Source organism: Sus scrofa, chromosome 1, assembly GCF_000003025.6.
Source record: "Sus scrofa isolate TJ Tabasco breed Duroc chromosome 1, Sscrofa11.1, whole genome shotgun sequence".
Taxonomy (NCBI): Eukaryota; Metazoa; Chordata; class Mammalia; order Artiodactyla; family Suidae; genus Sus; species Sus scrofa.
The window spans coordinates 84,769,786-84,781,440 of NC_010443.5; positions in this window are offsets into that span (position 1 = coordinate 84,769,786).

Here is an 11,655-nt window from a genome sequence, read left to right on the forward strand (position 1 = left end):
TGTCATCTACCCTATTTTGGATTTAACTCTCTCTCCTTTTCCTAAATTTTTAATTGGAAACTTATTTTTTTTGTTTGTTTTTGTCTTTTTTTTTTTTTTTTTTGCTATTTCTTGGGCCACTCCCACGGCATATGGAGGTTCCCAGGCTAGGGGTCGAATCGGAGCTGCAGCCACCGGCCTACGCCAGAGCCACAGCAACGCAGGATCCGAGCCGTGTCTGCAACCTACACCACAGCTCACGGCAACGCCGGATCATTAACCCACTGAGCAAGGGCAGGGACTGAACCCTCAACCTCATGGTTCCTAGTTTGATTCGTTAACCACTGCGCCACGACGGGAACTCCTGGAAACTTATTAACATCACACATTTTTCTTTTCTTTAATGACTATTTAATAAAGCTATAAATTGCCCTCTAAGCACTGCTTTTACTGAATCTCACATATTTTGATATGCTGTGTTTCAAGGCTTTTAGTTCAAAGTAGGTTTTTTTAGTTCAAAGAATTTTCTAATTTTCTTGTGTTTCTTTGAGTCATAGATTATGTATGTGGCTGAATTTTAATTTATTTTGGAGATTTTCCAAATTAAGATGACATTTATTTCTAATTTAATGCTCTTATAGTTGAAGAACATACTCTGTATAATTTAACCTTTTTATACCTGAGATTTATTTTGTGGCCCAGAATATGATCTATTACCAATATTCCATGTGCACCTAAAATAATGTGTATTGAGTGCAATGTTCTGTAAGTGTCATTTAGTTCAAGTTTCTGTTGAGTTGTTCAAATATTCTATTAAGTTCATGGGCCTTTAGGATTGCTATGTCTTCTTGAGGAGTTAGTTCTTTTATCATTTTGGAATATCCCTTTTTGTCTTTATCTCTGCTTATCTTCTCTTTGTTTTATGGTCTTCCTTATTAAATGGCGATAAAGCCATACCAGATTTATTGTGCTTAGTGTTTGCATGTACTGCTTTTGCTATATCTTTACTTTCATTTTTTTGTGGGATTTTTTTAAATTAAAGTATAGTTGATTTACAATGTTTGTTCAATTTCTGTTATACATCAAATTGACCCAATCACACACAGTTCCCTGTGCTGTACAGTAGGGCCTCATTGTCCATATATTCCAAATATAACAGTTTGCATCCAAAAACCCCAAACTGTCTGTCCATTCCACTTCCTCCCCTCCCTCCTGGGAACCACAAGTCTGCTGTCCTTGGCTGTGATCTGTTTTGTAGATAGGATCATCTATGCCTACACCTTTACTTTCAACTCCCTTGTCTGTCTTTATAATTATCATGTGTTTCTTGTAAGTAGTATCCATTAGGCTTTGATTTTTTTCATCTAGTCTGACAAGTGTTGATTTATATAAATATATAAAACCTCTACTTCTTTTCTATTTATCCATTTTTAAATTTTCTTTCTCCTTTTTGCCTTTATTTGGATGAGTCAAGTATTTTTCTTTTTTTTTAATATTTTTTTTTTTATTTTCCCACTGTACAGCAAGGGGGTCAGGTTATCCTTACATGTATACATTACAATTACCTTTTTTCCCCCACCATTTCTTCTGTTGCAACATGAGTATCTAGACAAAGTTCTCAATGCTATTCAACAGGATCTCCTTGTAAATCTATTCTAAGTTGTGTCTGATAAGCCCAAGCTCCCAATCCCTCCCACTCCCTCCCCCTCCCATCAGGCAGCCACAAGTCTCTTCTCCAAGTCCATGATTTTCTTTTCTGAGGAGATGTATTTTTCATATTTAATTTTACCTTTTTTTTTGGTTTTCGTGTATACCTCTTTGTGTATGTATGTGTACTTAATGGTTTCTCTGTAATATAAATATGTATCTTTGATTTATCATAGTCCACCTTCAAATAATCATTTACTTTTTCATGAAACTGAAACACTATAATTCCAGTGGTTGTGCTCTAATTGCATTATATTTTACTTTACATATGTTATAAACACTGAATATATTATTATTTTTGTTTTAAATACTGAAAAGTTTTTAAAAATATATAGGTGTATATAGTTTAAGAAAGGTATTTCATGTTTATGATGGTCATCATTCTTCCCTGTAGATTGAGGGTTTCACCTTTCCTTTCCATTTTTTTTAGCACTTTTAATAGTACAAATATTCTAGAAACAAATTAGATATGATTTTTTCAGTAGGAAAATGTATTTCTCTCTTATTGGTAAGGATGTATTTTGCTGAATATAAAATTCTAGGTTGAGTCTTTTTTTTTTTTCTTTCTTTCAGCACTTTTTTCTTTTAAGGTACAATTCCTCATTTTTCTGGCCTCTTCTTTTCAAGTGAAAAATCAAATATCAGGGAGTTCCCGTCGTGGCGCAGTGGTTAACGAATCCAACTAGGAACCATGAGGTTGCGGGTTCGATCCCTACCCTTGCTTAGTGGGTTAATGATCCAACATTGCCGTGAGCTGTGGTGTAGGTCGCAGACACGGCTTGGATCCTGTGTTCCTGTGTCTCTGGCATAGGCTGGTGGCTACAGCTCTGATTAGACCCCTAGCCTGGGAATCTCCCATATGCCCCAGGAGCGGCCCAAGAAATGGCAAAAAAAGACCAAAAAAAAAAAAAATCAAATATCATCCATATCATGGTTCTTGTATCTTTTTTATACTGTATCTTTTATGATATATCTTTGTCATGGATGTTTGTTTTTTCCTCAGACTGCTTTTAAGATCTGTTCATTTTCTTTGGTATTTGATATTTTGTTTATGATGAGCCTAGGTATAATTTTTTTCCTTGAATTTGTTGTGCTTTGGTTTTATTGAGCTTCTAATATCTGTGGAAAGGTGATTTTTTTTTAATTCTGGAAAGTTCTCATCCAATGTTTATCAAGTATTTCTTTTTTTCATTTTCTCCCTTTCCTCTCCTCCTGGAACTACTTTTATGTGAATATTGACTGTTTACTATTGACCTACAGAGAGTGAATGGCCTGCCTTTTTTTTTCTCCCCTCTTAATGTTTCAGTTTGGATATTTTCTCTTGTTCTGGCTTCCAGTGAACTGATCTTTTTCTCTGTACCCTACTGTTAGGACTGTCTATGAATTCTTCATTTCTGACAACATTTTACATTTCTATCTATGCTTTTAGTTCTTTTCCAGGGTTTACATTTTGCCACAAAAATTCCTCATCTCTTCACACATGTGATCCATCTTCCCACCAGATTCCTTCATATTTTTATTGTAATTATTTTATAATTCCTCTTTGATATTTCCAACGTCTGCATACTGGCATGATTCCAGAGATATCTTTGCTTTTTACTGCAAAGTCACTATCTTTCTGAAGTATGGGGATTTTGTCCAGTTTATAGTTCAGCTGCCAGCTCTCTTTGTATTACCAATAATCTCTCTCTGCCCTCCCACTCTGCCTTTAGCTTTGGGAGAGTCATGGCATGCTGCCGTGGAAGAATTTTTCTCAGCTCCTCTTACCTCCAGCCTGCTGAAGTTCTCTGCCTTAGATGCAGTGGTCCTTGCACCACAGGAGGATTTCTCAGCATCTGGTGTCAGCTTTTAGTCTATTGCATGTGGACACCTGGAGGGAAGAGTCTTTGGTGAGTGGAGATTGCTCTCTGACTGGGTCTTCTTGGAATTGTATCTGTCAAGACAGTATGCCAGTGGTCATTAGAAGCTTATTAGAGATTTGGTTTGTTTCTTCCTCCTTATATCCTTTGAGGAGGAACTTCTTCTTCTCTGTTCATTCCACCAGAAACGGGAGCAGATGTGTCTCTTCTTTCCTCTGAAAGTCTTGTTATGTTTTGGAATTTAGTTGAACTAAGGTTCTTTCCTCCTCAGCACTCTAGTGGATTAAAAACAGCAGTAATGCAATTGCTCATTCAGCTTGTTTTGGTTGTTATGACAAAGGCAAAATCCTATGTGATGCTAATATCAAAAATTAGAAGAAGTCCCTCAGAGCTATAAACGTGTTTCCAGTGAAAAGAGGTGCTTTTTCCAACGTCATTGGGGTGCCTACTCTAGAAAGCCAATCAGTATACTAAAGGTATCAGAACAGAAGGGAGGTAGTTGCCTGAAATCTAGAAAAAGAAAAGGCAAGACATTGGCTGCCCTGGTGCTAGGGAACAGGAGAAAAAAACGGTTGCCTTGCCCAACTGTGCAGCTCAACCCAGTGCACCCAGCTTTCTTAATCCATCGATTGGTGTATTATTTGATCAAGGTATTCATGAATTTAATGAATAATTTATCAAATATTTATTGAGACATTTTATATGGATTTTTGTTGGTGCAATAGACATATAAAAAGGCAGGAAATAATATGTTTTCATACATGTTGTAATAGAGGTACAAGTGCTTAATGGATGTTAGCTATTTTACTGCTAATTTTACTGCCAAGGCCCATGAGGATACCATAAGCAGAGAGCTGCTGGAGAGCTCCTGAAACCACTCTTTCTCTAATCGAGGCTGAAAATCATGTTGGTGCTGGTCAGGCACATACAGTTGATGTTAGGACCCTGGGCTAAGTGGAAATTCTGGGACAGGAGTACAGTTGAAATGAATAGCAACCATTTCCAGCAGCTGGATGATGGCAATGCAATGCCAATGTCACATTCACAGGAGAACTAAGGCAAGAATAGGTACGGAACTGAGTGAGGATGTTTAAGTGGAGAGAAAAATGCAGCATGTACAATGATAGAGAATTTGCCCAGATCCTCAGGCAGTAATATGTGTGCATTTTACGGATATTGGCTTATATTCTGCTGAGTATCATTTGCTGAGAATGGGACGTTTTCTGAAGTTAGCATATCTAAGCAGTTTTCCTAGTAAATCTCATCTTTAAAACCAAGAATTGGAGCCAAGAATTTTCCTAAACTTCTTAGATGAGAGAAGCTATTTTGTCTAGCTAATATAAATTTTTTTATTTCAATTCAATCAGAAAAATTACTAAGCGTCTAATAATTCCAGGCACTCTGCTGGACACAGTGATATAAAAATAAACCAGGAGTTCCCATGGTGGCTCAGCAGAAATGCATCTGTCATCCATGAAGATGCAGGTTCAATCCCTGGCCTTGCTCAGTGGGTTAAGGATCTGGTGTTGCCATGAGCTGTGGTGTAGGTCACAGATGTAGTTCAGATCTGATGTTGCTATGGCTGTGGCATAGGCCAGCAGCTACAACTCCAATATAACCCCTAGCCTGGGAACCTCCATATGCCATGGGTGCAGCCCTAAAAAAAAAAAATCATAGTCTTAGGGATCCCACAGATTACTAGAAGAAGAAACCATGTAAATAAATAGTAATCTAATTCCCTTAGAGGAACAATCCTATAGTTGAAATGAATGCTTCAAGCTATTGTAATGTGATAGCTTCATTTCCTAATAATTTAATTGAATTATTAATGCAGTAGCCATTTATTCAGTAGCTATTATGTCCTGACTTCAGTGTTGATGCTAAGTGGCATTTCAGCTCACATTAATCCACCTAAGCCCTTATGTCCACATTTCACAACCAAACACTTCATATGTAGTATTATGCATTGTGTTCACATGCATTTGGATTAATTTACACAGTAAAATAGATAACTAGTGAATTCATTTTTTTATATCTGATCTGATATATATTCATTTTCATGAAAAAATTAAAACGATTAATGGAAACTTGATTATAGGTGATTAGATTTAATTTCATAGTAAATTAGTACTTAGGCAAGACTTGAAAATATGTGAAAGGAGGCAATATGTGAAAGGAGGCTTAATGGATGTTTGAACAGAAAGAAGGAAAAATATGGGGAAAATAATTTATTGCTCTGTCCTTTTTTAAAAAAAAATGAAAACTTAATAGGAAACAAAAGACAAACATTTATGTTCTGGTCTGATTTGACATGGAGAAACACAATGGCAATTGAAAATGTCATTTATCTTTGGAATTACTAAAAAATATTGAACCTAAATAATGAACAAGAGAAGGGCTAGAGCCACTGTCTTTTCCAAATGTGCTTCTTACAATTCCAGAGCAATCTGAGAAGCTCAGGGCCTCTCATTCTCAATGACTGCAAAGTAATAGAAGACTGTCTCTAATTGAGGGATTAAATGAACATATGGCCAGTGACTTTACAGGAAGAGTTAGATAGAATTCTTAGAAAGATAATTTTTATCAAAGGTGATGAAGAAACTGAGAACTACTTTTGTTTTTTATTTATAAAAATTGATATTGTAAACATGATATATATGCATACATAATATAACTATATATAATATACAGCAATCGTATAGTTATTAGAACATTTATATATTACATATATGCTCTCAGTTATTTAGATTTCTCTTAGACTTCAGATAGAGTTTTTGAAACTGATTAGGAGACAAAAAAAAACCTCTTAAGAAACCTACTTTTTGTTGTTGTTGTTGTTATTAAAACATGCATGTAAAGGGCATTTTTATCCCTTTAATACTCACAACTATAGTGAAACCTGTGACTTAGGTGTCAGATTCATCCCTGAGGCTGAATTCAGCTGACCTTCACATCTTTGAAGGCTATTAGAGACCAAAAGATAATTTCTATGAGTCTGACTTTTGAAATTTTCTGAATAAAATTAGAACCTTTCTAAAGATTAATAATTAGACATAGGAAGAATTCTAAAGAGTGGCAAATCAGTTAAATAAACATTTAAAAGTACAGTAGATAACAAATGCTTACTTTTGAAAGTCCAGAGTCCAAAAAAAAAAGCGCTAAATCTAAACTCCAACTGGGAATCCAAACTCACAGAGCCCCTAGTTCAAAGACAGTGAGCATAAAATTAATTAATTAAATTAAAAAAAAAGGTGAGCATAGAAAGTGATAAACTCACTTTCCCTGTTCCATTGAAACAACAAAGTTGTTTCTCAGGGAAAATAAATCCATAGCTGCAATGGAAATAGGAAGTGATACTACCAGCACAATTGAAACTGTAAATGATTTCTAGAGAATAAGATCTTATTGACACATAATCCAGACTAGGAGGAAGCATACAGAGTCCAGCACCATCAATGGAGATTTCTTGGATATGTTGGGGAAAGCTCCAAGTTCGGTTAGTAGGCATGGGAGCGAGGGTGAGCTGTGAAACAGTCATCAGGATAACTATTTACAAATCTGTAGGCTAACAGGAGTCACGTAGCCCTTCTCCACTTCTCCACAGAGTGACCGACAACAAAAACAATCTTCCCTAGCTTAAGCCAGAGAACATTTTCCTAAAGAAACTAAATAGGCTGCATTGGATGGGTGAGCAATTCAGTGTGACGTTTCTCTTGAGACAGAAGCACTGCTGACTTTCAGGTATATCAAGTTGTGCAACCATACAGAGAAACTTGAAAGGAATGACTTCTCAGACCAGGAGAAAAAAATATGCTGAAATCCTCCATTCCAGAGTAACGTTCTTGTTATTTTGGCATTTAGGTAGCATGCCTGCCCTCCCCCGGACCAGACATCCTAAAATGATTCCTACCAGTTGACATTTTCTCACCTATTTACACATCAGGAGAGCAGCCTGCCCATTCCAGGGAAAATGTTCTTGGGGAAATAGATCCAAACCTATACAGAGAAGCTGGGATGGCTACCTTAATTCATCAATCAAGTCCTTTATTTGTAAACATGAATCACCAACCAAAGATCATCAGAGAGTTTAAGAAAACCAACAACCTAAATGCAAAGAAACAAACTAAAGAAGCAGAACAAATGACTCTAGAGGAAAAAGAAATAGTTCAATGAACATAAAAGAACTTGAAACAATATTCTGATCACATTCTCAGAAAGACTTGTTTGGATATTAAATATATTTAAATAAAGAAAAAAGAAAGGAGAAAATCAGACTACTGTTAAAAATAAGCAAGACATTTTAGAACTGAAAACATGTTTTCTGAGCATTTATAAAGGAAATCAAACATCAAATTAATGATCTATTTTGAAAGATGAGTAGATTCACAAAACAGAACAAATAAATGAAAAATATTAGTAGAATAGAGATGAGTCATTAAAAATCAACTCAGGGGCTCTTTTTCTAGGAATTTTAGAATAAGAGTCTGGGGAAGATAAAAATATAGAAGTGATTTAATATTAGAAAAAAATTTGTTCTAATCAAAGAAAGGTAGTTCAAGTTTTTGGAATGAATGACTCACCTATACATGATATTTCAGAACTCAAAGGATAATAAGAGAGTCACAGACATTTCCAGAGAAGAGGAAAAACAGGTTACTAAAGGATGCTAAATACCTATTTAACAAAAAGAACCAAAGAAAGGCAATGGTTCTTGACTTTGAGGAGTTATGAGTTGGCCATAAGAGCAAAGGAAGATTTGTAAGCCAATTATTACAAAAAAGTCAGATAGTATTTATATTGGTATAGGGATAGATGACCATTAGAGTTCTGGCCCTTAGGTACTCAGAAGAGGCTTCTCAGAGAGGGTGCTCTCTGACCTAGGTCTTGAAGCATAAGTAGGAGTTTGTTTTTGATGTCAGAAAATTGGAAACAAATGCAATAATATACTTACTTTCATGATTGAGAATCTTTTTTTTTCTTTTGTTTCTTTATTCAAGATTTCTTTTCCATTTTATTCTCATTGTCATATTTATACTGTCTTCTCTTCACTGTAGCCTTATTACTTCACTTTAGACTTTTTGTAGTAAACAGACCATATAACTTAAATAAATTTAAAACAAATTTAGTTTCTTAAATATAAAGTGCAAGTAGGTTGAATGTTTTATGTTTTTCAGGGAAGTAAAGGAAAATACACATGATTTTTAATAGCTTTATTTATTATTTATTTATTGCTTTTTTAGGGCTGCAGGTACAGCATATGGAAGTTTTCAGGCTAGGGGTTGAATTGTAGCTGCAGCTGCTGGTCTACACCACAGCAACAGCAATGTAAGATCCAAGCCTCATCTGTGACCTATACTACATCCCAGGACAATGTGGGATTTTTAACCCACTGAGTGAGGCCAGGGATGGAATCCACGTCCTCATGGATACTAGTTAGATTCATTACCGCTGAATGAATGGGACTTCATGTGGGAAGTCCTACACATGATTTTTAAGTTTTTATGGGCAGGGGTGCTCACTCTTGTGCCAGAGCCTTTAGTATGTAACTCTGTTGGTTTAATGACTTAGATGAGATGCTATTACACCAGAGGCAATGCTCAACCCAGACTCTTCAACAAGGAATGACATCTTCTCTAGATTAGATAATTAAATCTAGGGCTTTCTATTTATGCCAAAATAGGAGAGATAAAGATAAGAATGATCTTATGTGAGAGGGATTAAAGGAGGATGCAGTGTGGCTCCAACCATCCTGGTAGCCTACCCTGTCATGTGAATGTTTATAAGAAAATGGAAAACAGGATGGTGAAATATGAAAACAATATGGCTTTTTTTTTTCATTTTCAAGGACTATGGATTTCCATAAATCATTTTCAGATAAAGATGTTCTAAATTGATGACACAAAGCAGCAGCAGCAAGCAGTATTAGTGAGTCAGTAAATAGATGAGCAAGCATTACTGAGTACACTGTGTATGCAGGACTCCAGTGGTTATTTTAGGAATGGCATTGTCCATATTAATGCTGATGACTACCTTTGGGAATAAATTGATGACATTCAGAGTTTCCAAAATAAAGCCAAGCCAGTTTCAACATTTTCATGTTGTAGGTACTTTTCAAATTCGTACCATATTTGGAAATTAAGGTATATATTTTAATAATGCCATTTACCTTGGGATCAGAAAAAAAATATTAATTTTATATTACTACATGTTCTGTTCTATATAGACTTTAGAATAAAATAGGACATTTGGAAATCCATGGCACCCAGTTATATTGAGTAGTACTTGTTAAAATTAACTTTCATGGTCTTTCATTTTGGTGGCTTATGACCACTTAAAAAGAAAGAAAAGCTAGAGTTTGGTGGCAAAGGTGCTGTGTTGCTTAATCCCATATTCCAGAAACCAAGAATATCTTTTTAGAATCCTAACTGTAGTAGTCTGGCCATCAGGAAACCTTGAAATGTATCCTGGAGGCTGTTCTCTGTGTCTTTGGCAACAGCAGTGAGGCTTGTTTGAGATGGCAATAAAAGGTTTACAGAAGACATCTGATTCTGAGAAAAAGGATTACTTAAATGTACAAGTGAAGGATTTGGAGCCCAAACAGGAATTTAGAAGGCTTTTTCACTGTTACCATTTGAAAAAAATCTTGTCTTCAGGTTGATAATTTATCCAATTATTTGAGAGCTCAGTCCATTCTTCTCAGAGCATTCAGAAATTTGCCCTACAAAGAGCCTTGCTCCACCAATGTCAGGTAATGCTATGATTCTTTTCCCTATACCCACCCCTGCAACCATGCTGGCACTTCTCCTTTCTGTACAATGAAGCTGCTGACCGACCTTGATGGTCCCAAAGGCCTCTTTTCAACAATATGATTAAAAGGTTTTTCAGTTCATTTTTCATTTTCACTGACATAACCCTTATTTACCAATATTTTAGAAATGGATATACATTATTCATTAATAAATGTTTGTACAGCTGCCTGAATGCTTGTATGTTTATTTGTGTTCCTATTGTCTAATTTATACTAGAACTTCTAGGGAAGCAGGGACCATGTCTTATTTGTTTGATCTCAGTGCCTAATCCATTGAAATGTGCTATAGGAAAAAAAAGTTTAAAAAGTGTGTGTATCTATGTGTGCATGTATTGTGTATTTATAGGTTGATGTATGGTTTTCAAGTTCAGAAACATAATATATATATATAAATGTAGCTATGGGAGAGTGGTTGGAAGTAAACAGAAACAAAGAATGGGGAAAGAGTGGATACTTATTCTAAATCAAGATTTCCATTTTCTTAGACTTTACAGTGTCTTGATGTTTTATTCAAATATGCCAAAGTAAAGGAAGCAGAACATAGATCTTCTACCTACTAAAAAATTCTGGATTTATGTCATTTGCTATTTTTCCAAAAAGTCTGAACATTTCCAAGGGGAGAGCCATTAATCTGTGACTGAAGAGACAGATGGACTAAAGAAAAAGAAGCCCTGCTACATCTCCTAGAAAAACAATTATATAGGGGTACAGAGAAGTCCTTCAATTGAGAACATGTCCATTCACAAGTCCATGAAGGCAAGAAGAATCTAGAAGTCCTGTCTTTGTGTACAAATTATTTTGCGGAGTTACTGTTACAGTACTTGAATTTGATTAAAGAGACTCTGATTTAACACTAGGCCTAGAGGTGGGTACCATGTCTGTTGGGCTGAAAATTATGTGAGAGAAAGTCGGAGGGTCAGGCAGGTCTAGTTAATTTCTCAGTGTTATGATTCCTTCTGCCTCCAGCATTGAGATACTGTCAGCATCATGTTTGGTCAATACATGTATAATTGTAGCAATGATATATTTGGCAAGAGGGATGATTCTAATTTCATTGGAAGGCTAACTAAGATGATTCGTATCATCAATTATTCTAATTCTTGCAATTTCCCAGGGGAAATGCAATCTATGAAATATTTTCTGCCATCCTACTTTCTACAGTCCCCTCTCTGGTCTGGAAAAGCTGCCAATCACCTGGCAATTGTGTGTCATTGTAGCAACTTCTGTTTTCATGTATCTCAGTGGAATGATCTCTTTGTCTATATTTAAGCGCAGCAGCATGGTGTGTTCATTCAGGACATA